This window comes from Leptodactylus fuscus, chromosome 1 (assembly GCF_031893055.1).
Source record: "Leptodactylus fuscus isolate aLepFus1 chromosome 1, aLepFus1.hap2, whole genome shotgun sequence".
In the NCBI taxonomy this organism is placed as follows: Eukaryota; Metazoa; Chordata; class Amphibia; order Anura; family Leptodactylidae; genus Leptodactylus; species Leptodactylus fuscus.
Window position 1 is genome coordinate 30163634 of NC_134265.1, and position 11401 is coordinate 30175034.

The 11401-nt window shown below is 46.4% G+C and overlaps 1 non-coding gene across 1 annotated transcript; it reads left to right on the forward strand.

Annotated features, from left to right (window-relative positions):
* The first annotated feature begins 969 nt into the window (after positions 1–969).
* Positions 970–1095, forward strand: LOC142190978 (small nucleolar RNA SNORA17). Its single transcript, XR_012714602.1, has one exon. It is a non-coding gene; the product is annotated as a small nucleolar RNA SNORA17 (small nucleolar RNA).
* The last annotated feature ends 10306 nt before the right edge of the window (positions 1096–11401 follow it).

The following is an 11401-nucleotide window of genomic DNA, read 5'->3' on the forward strand; positions in this document are numbered from 1 at the left end:
CAAGGTAACGGTCAGTTGTCTTGTTAGCAGGTGACTGTAGGAATAATGCTGGTTGTGATAAGATGGAACCGATAGGCAAAAATATGGGCAACCTATTATGTATAAAGTGTTAAGAATGATAGCATGCAGTGAATGAGGACGTTAATGGGATAAGACATGAGTATTCGGTGCAGACTCTGCAGACGAGCCCCTATCTGTGATTATTTCTATCCTACAGGGCTCTCCATACTAGTTTGCCTTGGTTGGAAGCATCAACTAGAGCCATATACCTTCCATGGACTCCACTAGATATGACTGATTCGGTTTGGACCGTACTAGATTTGACCCAAATATTCCAAAAGTTTCAAGTTCGACTCGAAGCCACCGGAGAACTGGAAGTTAAATTATTATACTCTCTGGTCTCTTCAGACCCTATAATGAAAAAAGGCCATAAAAAATTAAAATCCCTTTAAATCTTGGAACATCCCCAATATATTTAAGTCGGTATAGAGATTTTAGAACTCTAGAAAAAAGAAACAAACAATCATAAATAAATATTCTAAAAAAATTGCTGAGGGTCCAAGACTCTTCCATCGGTCTCTGGTTCTGGCATATCCAGGTATGGCGTCAATGACCCTTCATATGGCTGCTGCCGCCACTCACTGGGCTCAGTGTTTGCATTCAATTGTTGGTTATTGCTGCAGCACTGGAACCTTTCCGTCGGTGACAACTGGCTAGCACATGTGCCCGATGAGGTCAGTTATTGGCTGCAGCCAGGGCCGCCGATAGGCCAGTACTACTGCTACTGGCGTCAGGGGCCCGGCCAAATTTTAAAATGGGGGGGGGGCCGGGCCCCCTGGAGCCGGCAGCAGTCATTGTATGTCCTGTTTCAACGCAGATCTGCGTCCAGAGGACGCAGATCTGAGTTGAGCACATACGCGGCTGAAGCGAGGAGCTGACCTGTGTCAGCTCCTCGCTTCGCCGCTGCCGCCTCTCTTGGTGACACATATGCGGCTGAGCCAGAACCCGGCTCAGCCGCATATGTGTCAGCGAGAGAGGCGGCAGCGGCGAAGCGAGGAGCTGACACAGGTCAGCTCCTCGCTTCAGCCGCATACGTGTCAGCGGCAGCGAGAGAGGCGGCAGCGGCGAAGCGAGGAGCTGACACAGGTCAGCTCCTCGCTTCAGCCGCATACGTGTCAGCGGCAGCGAGAGAGGCGGCAGCGGTGAAGCGAGGAGCTGACACAGGTCAGCTCCTCGCGGCAGCGGCGAAGCGAGGAGCTGACACAGGTCAGCTCCTCGCTTCAGCCGCATATGTGTCAGCAAGAGAGACACCCAGCGGCGAAGCGTGGAGCTGACCTGTGTCAGCTCCTTCCTTCAGCCGCATGTGTCAGCGAGAGAGACGCGCAGAGAGCGGCGAGGGAGCGGAGGAGAAGGTAAGTTTAATGTGGAGGTGGAACGTGAATCTGGGGGCAGATGAAAGAGAGGACAGCATGACACTGTGGGGACATGAATCTGGGGGCAGAGATGGAGAGGACATGAATCTGGGGGCAGAGATGGGGGGACATGAATCTGGGGGCAGAGATGGGGGACATGAATCTGGGGGCAGAGATGGGGGGACATGAATCTGGGGGCAGAGATGGGGGACATGAATCTGGGGACAGAGATGGGGGGACATGAATCTGGGGGCAGAGATGGGGGACATGAATCTGGGGGCAGAGATGGGGGACATGAATCTGGGGGCAGAGATGGGGGACATGAATCTGGGGGCAGAGATGGGGGACATGAATCTGGGGGAAGAGATGGGGGACATGAATCTGGGGGCAGAGATGGAGGGGGACATGAATCTGGAGGCAGAGATGGAGGGTACATGAAACTGGGGGCAGAGATGTGGGGACATGAATCTAGGGGCAGAGATGGAGGGACATGAATCTGGGGGCAGAGATGGGGGACATGAATCTGGGGGCAGAGATGGAGGGGGGACATGAAACTGGGGGCAGATGCACATTTTGTCCCTCTGACACAGGTCCCACTGACACAGGTCAGCTCCTCGCGGCAGCGGCGAAGCGAGGAGCTGACACAGGTCAGCTCCTCGCTTCAGCCGCATATGTGTCAGCAAGAGAGACACCCAGACATCTGGGGGCAGAGATGGGGGACATGAATCTGGGGGAAGAGATGGGGGACATGAATCTGGGGGCAGAGATGGAGGGGGACATGAATCTGGAGGCAGAGATGGAGGGTACATGAAACTGGGGGCAGAGATGTGGGGACATGAATCTAGGGGCAGAGATGGAGGGACATGAATCTGGGGGCAGAGATGGGGGACATGAATCTGGGGGCAGAGATGGAGGGGGGACATGAAACTGGGGGCAGATGCACATTTTGTCCCTCTTTTAGTTCTTCAAAAGTTGGGAGGTATGGAGATGGGGGGGACATGAATCTGGGGGCAGAAATGTGGGGACATGAATCTGGGGGCAGAGATGGAGGGGACATGAATCTGGGGGCAGAGATGGAGGGGACATGAATCTGGGGGCAGATGAAGGGTGTATATGAAGCTGGGGGAGAGACCGAGGGGGGACATATAATTTACGGGTGACTGTAGGAGGATTATACAGTGTGCGGGCAAATGGAAAATTAATGAGTGGGCGGAGTCAACATAACAGTGGGTGGGGCTAAATTTCCCGCGGCGCGCAAAGCAAAAATGGCGGGGGAGGGGGGGCCCAGACACTTAGGCTGTATGGGGCCCCAAAATTCCTGATGGCGGCCCTGGCTGCAGCAGCCATGTTGGAAGTCACTGTTGTCATTGTTAAAGTGCTGCAGAGAATCGGGAAAAGGATTGAGACCCAACACTGGGACAACTGGGTATGAAACAGGTAAGCAACACTTCTTTAACATTTTACATCATCCCATGCACTCAGTTTTTTTTTTATTTAGCCTGAGAACCCCATTAAAATTTTGCATTAGTTTGGTCCCATATTTGTTTAAATTAACAAAAAAAAACAAAAAAAAAACTAGAAATGGTGTAGAACCGACTCCTCTAGGGGTAAACTAGAAAATTGCTTCCCAAAGTGTGGGTCACGACCCCCTAGGTCTGTGAAGACCTCTAGGGGGTTGCTTGCCAAGTTGAGAAATTTCTTTCACGTGGCAGTACTAATTTTCAGTATTTTGCAGACATCGCAAAAAGGACCATTGATGATGTCACAGTCGTGTGACCAGTTACATTCAATGTCAGAGCTTGTACAATAGATCCATGTACAGTAGCAGCTGTGCAGGGCTGCCTGTAGGGGGAAAAATAGGAAAGTAGCAATGCTGAGTGTGGATGCAGCAAAGCTGAGTGTGTAGACGTAAATGTGGAAGTAATAGGGCTGAGTAGTGGAGGTGGATATAGAAGGCTGAGTGTGGAGAAAAATGGATGAAGCAAAATGTGAATGCAGCAGAGCTGAGTGTGAGGGAATATGGATGTTGTAGATATGAGTGTTTGAAGGGAAATTCGAATGTAGCAGCACTGAGTGGGGGGGTATGGATGTTGTAGGTAATGAGTGTTTGAAGGGAAATGTGGATGTAGCAGGGCTGAATGTGGGGGAATATCGATGTTGTAGGTAATGAGTGTTTGAAGGGAAAAGTGGATGTAGCAGATCTGAGTGGGGGGAATATGGATGTTGTAGGTAGTGAGTGTTTGAAGGGAAATGTGGATGTAGCAGTGCTGACTGTGAAGGAATATCAATGTTGCAGGTAATTAGTGTTTGAAGGGAAATGTGGATGTAGCAACGCTGAGTGTGAGGGAATATCGATGTCGCAGGTAATTAGTGTTTGAAGGGAAATGTGGATGTAGCAACGCTGAGTGTGAGGGAATATCGATGTCGCAGGTAATTAGTGTTTGAAGGGAAATGTGGATGTAGCAGAGCTGAATGTTATGGTAAAGTGGAGGTTGTAGATGGAATGAGGGACATGAATTCAGCAGAGCTGAGAGTATGCAGGGAGGGAACAATACAGAATGCAGGTGAAAAGAATAATAAAGGCCGAATATAGCTGACTTTGTCGAAAAAGTTCAGTAATGAGGGGTCAGAAAGTCCTGCCCTAAAAGTGGGTCCCAATTTCAGAAAGTTTGAAAACCTCTATCAATAAAATACTAAATACAAATACTGAAATGCTATGACCCTATTTGCATAAACCAGCACAAGGGATGGCAGCAACACATAAAATTCTGCATTCACTTAGTTTACTAGGGTTTCGGAAGGACCCACAGATGACCTGTGCCCTGAACTCGTGCCCACTACAATAACGGGGTAGGATCTCCGTCTTCCTTTACATTGTATCACCTCTGTTATTCCCTTTTTCTCCTGCTCTGAATGACTATTGCTTTTTGATCTTTGTTTCAAGTAGTACTGTCAAGTCTAAGTCTGGTGGACATCTGTTTTACTCACTAACCTTCTCCCGCCCTTCTGCTCATGTTTATGTTTTTGCTTAGTCTTGTTTTCCAAGTATTTCCCCGAATCTTCTGTGTTTACTACCTTTATGTTCAGTTATTGTATTTGTAGCTTGGTCTTATCGTAGCGTTAACAGTCATTGTGATCTGGTTTATAACATTATACATTCTATAAAAGCTTTTATCTCACAACTTGATAAGACCTGATAAGTTCTATTAGTGCTAAAAATCAGTCTGATGGGGGAAAGGCCGATGGTAAAAGGAAAGCGTCAGTAGTGTAGATGGGACACTGCCTTATATTGCAGATTGATAGCATCATTTTATGCTGTTTATGAGTAGGGTTGAGCCGATCTTGACTTTTCAGGATCGATTTTGAAATCCAATTTCTGATCATTTTTCATTCGAACCCGATCTTGATTCCAATTCCGATCCCAATGCAAGTCAATGGGATTTTTTTACTAATCGGAGATGGGATTTTAAAAACAGTCCTATTCGCTATACAGCATGGAATCTAACAATTGAATGCTTTAATTGTTAGAATCCACGCTGTGTAGTGATTTTTTTTAATCACTAAGTAGCCAGAGGATTTTTTATTAATCCTCTGGCTACTTAGTCCCCCCTGGTGTCCACTTACCTGCAGAGATGGCTGATCCGGTGCCCGGTGTTCTCGTTCTTCTTCGCCTCGCTGCCCACTGCTTCCCAGGTTAGGAGAGTGTGGGCGGGTACTGGGAGGGGAGACGTCACATTTCCCCGCCCTGTATCCGCCCACACTCTCCTAAGCCACAAGCCCTGCCTTCTTCCTAGTTCTTTAAACACTAACCTGGGAGGCGGGACCAGCGAGGCAAAGAAGAACAAGAACACCGGGCACCGGATCAGCCATCTCTGCAGGTAAGTAACTACTAGAGATGTTAGCTAGTCTCCCATTAGAATGAATGGACGCAGCCGGCACGCAGGGGGTTAAGGCTGTGTGCCGGCTGCTTCCAATCATTCCTATGGAACTGCAGCGAGCCTTCAAACTGAGTATACACTCAACTCAAAATGAGCGGAGCGCATACTCAGTGTGAAGGCTATACATATACACATTGAGTCCGTGAGTTCATGAATCAGGTGTTACTTATTATGAAGTAATCATGTATAGGTGGGTCGTTTACTTAAGTTCGAGTTTCTGTCTCATTCAGTATGGCTACGACTAAGAGATTAACATCTCGAAACGCGTCAGCTCTCATCATGTGAACAAGGACGTGGTTTGTTCCATTCTAATATCACAGTCATGCTCTTTTTTCTTCCATCTACTGATTTTATCATGAATATGTGTGGAATTTGAAGGACATTGTGTAGTTTTCTGTATCCTCCTATATGTCTTTTTACTTTTTTCAATTAAAAGTTATGTTTTAGCATATTATATGCTTGTGGTGCTGGACTAATTTCCTCTTGTACATGTTTTGCCGTCCCAATCCGGGGGACTGGTCCGTGCATCATCATTTATCCTATGTGACAGACTCATTCTATCGTGTTTGCTATTGAAGGCTAACATTCTTAGCTTTTCCCACAATGCTTGGCCAGTAGCAAAGCATTGTGGGAAACAATCACCTAAAAAGATCGTGTTTGGAATTCCTATGGCGATTGTGAAATTTTCTCGATCGCCGATCGGAATCTGATCTTTTCCAAACATGATCACTTAACCCTATTTATGAGTATATTACAGATATTCCAGAAGATACGGGATAACACGCTGATCATAAGAGTAAAAATCTTAAAGTCCTACATGAAAGGAGAAACTGATCAAGCATGTGTGACTAAACCATTCCCTGCTATGGTACTGCTGGAGGTAGCCAAGTATATGACTTACCTATCTTTAGCAGTGCCATTGGATATGAATGGAGTGATGGCACACACAGTGGCGGATCCAGGGTTTGCGGGGCCCTGGCCAATTGACTTTGGTGGGGCCCTACTTATTGGGGGGTCTCGCACTTCTAACCTGTACTTCTCAACTGTTGAAGACTAGAAAGAGGGAACAAAATAAATTAGGCCCGCTCACTTTTATGTTGACTCCGCCCATTCTCATTAATTTTTCATGTGATTCCACACAGTATAATCCTCCTACAGTCACCCGTAAATTATGTCCCCCCTCCATCTCTCCCCCATTTTCATATACACCCTTCATCTATGCCTAGTTTCATGTCCCCCCCTTTATCTCTGTCCCCAGTTTCATGCCATTCTCCCCCTTTATCTGCCCCCAGTTTCATGTCCCCCCCGTCTCTGCCCAGTGTCATGCCATTCTCCCCCCTTCATCTGCCCCAGTGTCCTGCCGTTCTCCCCCCTCCATCTGCCCCAGTGTCATGCTGTTCTCCCCCCTTCATCTGCCCCAGTGTCATGCCATTCTCCCCCCTTCATCTGCCTCAGTGTCATGCCGTTCTTCCCCCTCCATCTGCCCCAGTATCATGCCATTCTCCCCCCTTCATCTGCCCACAGTTTCATGTCCCCCCCGTTTCTGCCCCAGTGTCATGCCGTTCTCCCCCCTTCATCTGCCCCAGTGTCATGCCGTTCTCCCCCCTTCATCTGCCCCAGTGTCATGCCGTTCTCCCCCCTTCATCTGCCCCAGTGTCATGCTGTTCTCCCCCCTCCATCTGCCCCAGTGTCATGCTGTTCTCCCCCCTCCATCTTCCCCAGTGTCATGCCGTTCTCCCCCCCTTTATCTGCCCCAGTGTCATGCCGTTCTCCCCCCCTTCATCTGCCCCAGTGTCATGCCATTCTCCCCCCCTTCATCTGCCCCAGTGTCATGCCGTTCTCCCCCCTCCATCTGCCCCAGTGTCATGCTGTTCTCCCCCCTTCATCTGCCCCAGTGTCATGCCATTCTCCCCCCTCCATCTGCCCCAGTGTCATGCCGTTCTCCCCCCTCCATCTGCCCCAGTGTCATGCCGTTCTCCCCCCTCCATCTGCCCCAGTGTCATGCCGTTCTCCCCCCTTCATCTGCCCCAGTGTCATGCCGTTCTCCCTCCGTTCATCTTCCCCAGCGTCATACTGTTCTCTCTCACACACACACACTCACCTTCCCTCGTTCCCCCGCAGATCTCTCTCAGACACATATTGTAGCTGCGATGTGATGCCTGGCTACAGCTCCTGCTTTAAACGCCTATATTTTCAGCTCATCGGCGTCCGTAGGACGCCGATGAGTTGAAATCGGGACATGCCGACCGGGACCGGCGGTTGCCCGGCTCGCCCGGCCCTGGATCCGCCCCTGATCCCGTCTTCTCAATGTAGAGGGGATTTGGTGACGTCAACGAAAGTCCGAGAGTCAGCAGGGAAAACAGAGGAACAAAAGTTTCAGCCTCCCCTACTACCCTTCTCACAGGTAACTTTGGGACTCTGGAGATCTGGTAAGCTTTATTACCAGATAACCATATTTCTCCAACCTTCAGATATGTGGTGAGAAAAATACTCACTTTCTGATACCTCTTTTGGGCCTCCTCACCTTCCATCCTCCGGTGCTGTCTCCTGGTGAAGTCATGTCCCCAAGGTCACCACCGCTGTAATGGGGCCTCATCGATGAAGTGGGCACACCGAGTTTCATGACATGACTAGGACACTGTGAGGAGACCTATAGGAAGTGGGAGAGGTTGAGTAAAAATGTTTTTTTAATTTTTACACCTCCCCTGGGTCTCCACCTCTTATACTCTGGACCCCATTATATAACCCTTTCACTTCGTTTCTATTCAAACTGGTTCAATCTGAAATGAATCAGGGACCTGCGCCACCTGAACCCAAAACAAATTTTGGGAGGGTCACCCATTTCTAACATTAGGTGGAAGGCCTGGTCCCAGATTTTGCATTAGGATCCAGGAAAATGCCCATGAGGCAATGAATATAAAACCCTGGATCAACTTGTCATCTCGAAAAATCTAAGCTCATAACCTGTTCCAAAATATGGCACTGGGTCACATTCTTCTTTCCACCAATGAGGAAATATTTGCATGTTCCTTACCCAGAATTCTCCGCAGGGCATCTAAGTTCTAATAAGTCCCTGTACTGTCTTTCCCAAATGAGACACATCACCCCCGACTCATAACCTGTAATATTTTTCCTTCTATCATGAAAGTTCAGCCCTATGAGCCCCACATATGCCTGAATATGCCTGAATAGCCTTATTCAGGCACCGTTAATGGTATTTTAAAAGCCCCCCCATTTTAAACTAAGACCGTAAAAACATTTTTAAAGGCTATTCAGGCATATGTGGGGCTCATAGGGCTGAATTTTGATGATAGAGCCCCTTTAATGAGGATGTCAGTGCAAGAGCGACTAATTCAAAAAGTCACATATGGCTGAGTGAAAAGCCAGCTGTGTACATGAGTGCATGTGTGAATTTGTGTCTGTGAGTAAGCATCTGTCCTGAGTGAAAGAAGGATAACCATGCCCGGGTGAATGGCTGAGTACATGAATGTGCATACCGTATATACTCGCTGACCCGAATATAAGCCGAGGCCCCTAATTTTACCACAAAAAACTGGGAAAACTTACTGACTCGAGTATAAGCTGAGGGGGGGAAATGCAGCAGCTACTGGAAAATTTCAAAAATTGAAATGGTCTCAGTTTTTGGGTGCAGTAGTTACTGGGGAAGGGGAGGGGGTGTTTTGGTTGTCTGTCTGCCCCTTCCCTGAGCTTGAGGACTGTTTTTTCTTCCCCCACTTGGAATTCAGTCTGGCTGAATATAGGGGATCTGCAGTGCTCCTATTAACCCCTTCCTGATGGAAAAGGAGCACTGCAGATCCCCTATATTCAGTAGACCGGGCACTGTCAGACACAGGGATAAGTGTATGTGTTTCATAGTAATTTTCTACTTTTATATGTATTCTAGGGTAAGGAGGGATTTAGAACTATTTTATGGGAGATTCTATACATTACTATTGCGGCTGGTCATAGACAAAAACTGTGCTGAAAGGGGCACACAGTGGCTCAGTGGTTAGCAATGCAGCCTTGCAGCGCTGGAGTCCTGGTGTTCAAATCCCGCCAAGGGCATAAAACCATCTGCAAGGAGTTTGTATGTTCTCCCCGTGTTTGCATGGATTTCCATCCCATATTCCAAAAAAAAAAAAAAAAAAAAAAAGACATACTGATAGGGAAAAATGTACATTGTGAGCTCTATGTGGGGCTCACAATCTACATTAAAACAAAAAAAAAAAAAAAAAACTGTGCTGAAAAATTCAGCTTATACTCAAGTATATATTCATTCAGCATTCAGTTTATATGTACAGTATGAAGTGTGTACATGGTTCTAGACATTGCTTGAGTTCATAAGGGGGAGGGGAGTCCCGTTCTCCACTTACCTTGTATACAACACTGTAAATATATTAAAGGGATTTGCCAACAAGCAGTACCCTATTTACATTTATAAACAACTAGCTGGTACCCGCGACTTCGTCTGCGGTGATTGTAGCAGTGGGTATATACAGGCGCGGGAAAGGTTTTCGTAGTGTGTATAAGGTATGGGATATGAAATGTAACTTTGTATCTTGTTTTTTCTGTAATTCAGAGAATACATGAGACTTTTGTGTAGAAGTTACTTTGTATTTGAGCTGCTATACGGTGTTGTGAGAAACTTTACATAGTGACTTTGGGACAGAAGTATTTGAAGTTAACCCTTTCCCGCCGATGGCATTTTTTGATTTTCGTTTTTGACTCCCCTCCTTCTAAACCCCATAACTTTTTTATTTCTCCGCTCCCAGAGCCATATGAGGTCTTAATTTTTCCTGGGACAAATTTTTCTTCATGATGCCACCATTATTTATTCTATATAATGTACTGGGAAGCAGGGAAAAAAATCAGAATGGGGTGGATTTGAAGAAAAAAATGCATTTCTGCGACTTTCTTACAGGCTTTGGTTTTACGGCGTTCACTGTGCAACCAAAATGACATGTCCCCCGTATTCTGTGTTTCGTTATGATTCTGGGGATACCAAATTTATATGGTTTTATTTACATTTTGACCCCTTAAAAAAAATCCAAAACTGTGTTTAAAATTTTTTTTTTTGAAAAGTCGCCATATTCCGACAGCCGTAACTTTTTTATACATGCGTGTACGGGGATGTATAGGGCGTCTTTTTTTGCGGGACCGGGTGTACTTTGTAGTTCTACCATTTTCGGGAAATGTTATTGCTTTGATCACTTTTTATTCAAATTTTTATCAGAATCAAAACAGTGAAAAAACAGCGGTTTGGCACTTTTGACCATTTTTCCCGCTACAGCGTTTACCGAACAGGAAAAATATTTGTATAGCTTTGTAGAGCGGGCGATTTCAGACGTGGGGATACCTAACATGTATATGTTTCACAGTTTTTAAGTACTTTTATATGTGTTCTAGGGAAAAGGGGGTGATTTGAATTTTTAATCCTTTTTATTTTTTTTTATATTTTTTTACTTTTTTTAAAAAAAATTTTTTGCATTTATTAGACCGCCTAGGGGTATTGACATGGGTGGGGGGTGTCACGGATTGTCAGAGCGGTGGGGGTCGGCAAACATGGCTGCTCTGGAGCGTTAAAGAGAGCCTCCTGGAGTATCGTTAAGGTGAGGGGCAAAGTGGTAAAGTATATGTATATGTGATTGTGTGGGGTTAGGGGCGAGGCTGCAGAGGGCAATATGAATTTTGTGGCTTGCTATGGTCCAAAGTGTGTGAGATTGCAGAGATGGTGATGTGAGTTTGGGTTTTGTGGGGGTCCTGGCACAAATGTATGTGCGCTATTGTGAGGAAAAGTAGCCTATTGTGCAATCGGGTGTATTAACTATGTTTGTGGAAAATTTCAGCCGAATCGGTTGAGCGGTTTTTCCGTGATTGAGGAACAAACATCCGAACATGCAAACATACAAACACACAAACCCACAAACTCACAAACTTTCACATTTATAATATTAATAGGATTGACAGGTAAACTTTTTTGCAAATATAGATAATTAATTTTGCAGAGTTTTTCAGATTTTCTCTAACCATTTTAGTGATGACGTTTTTTTG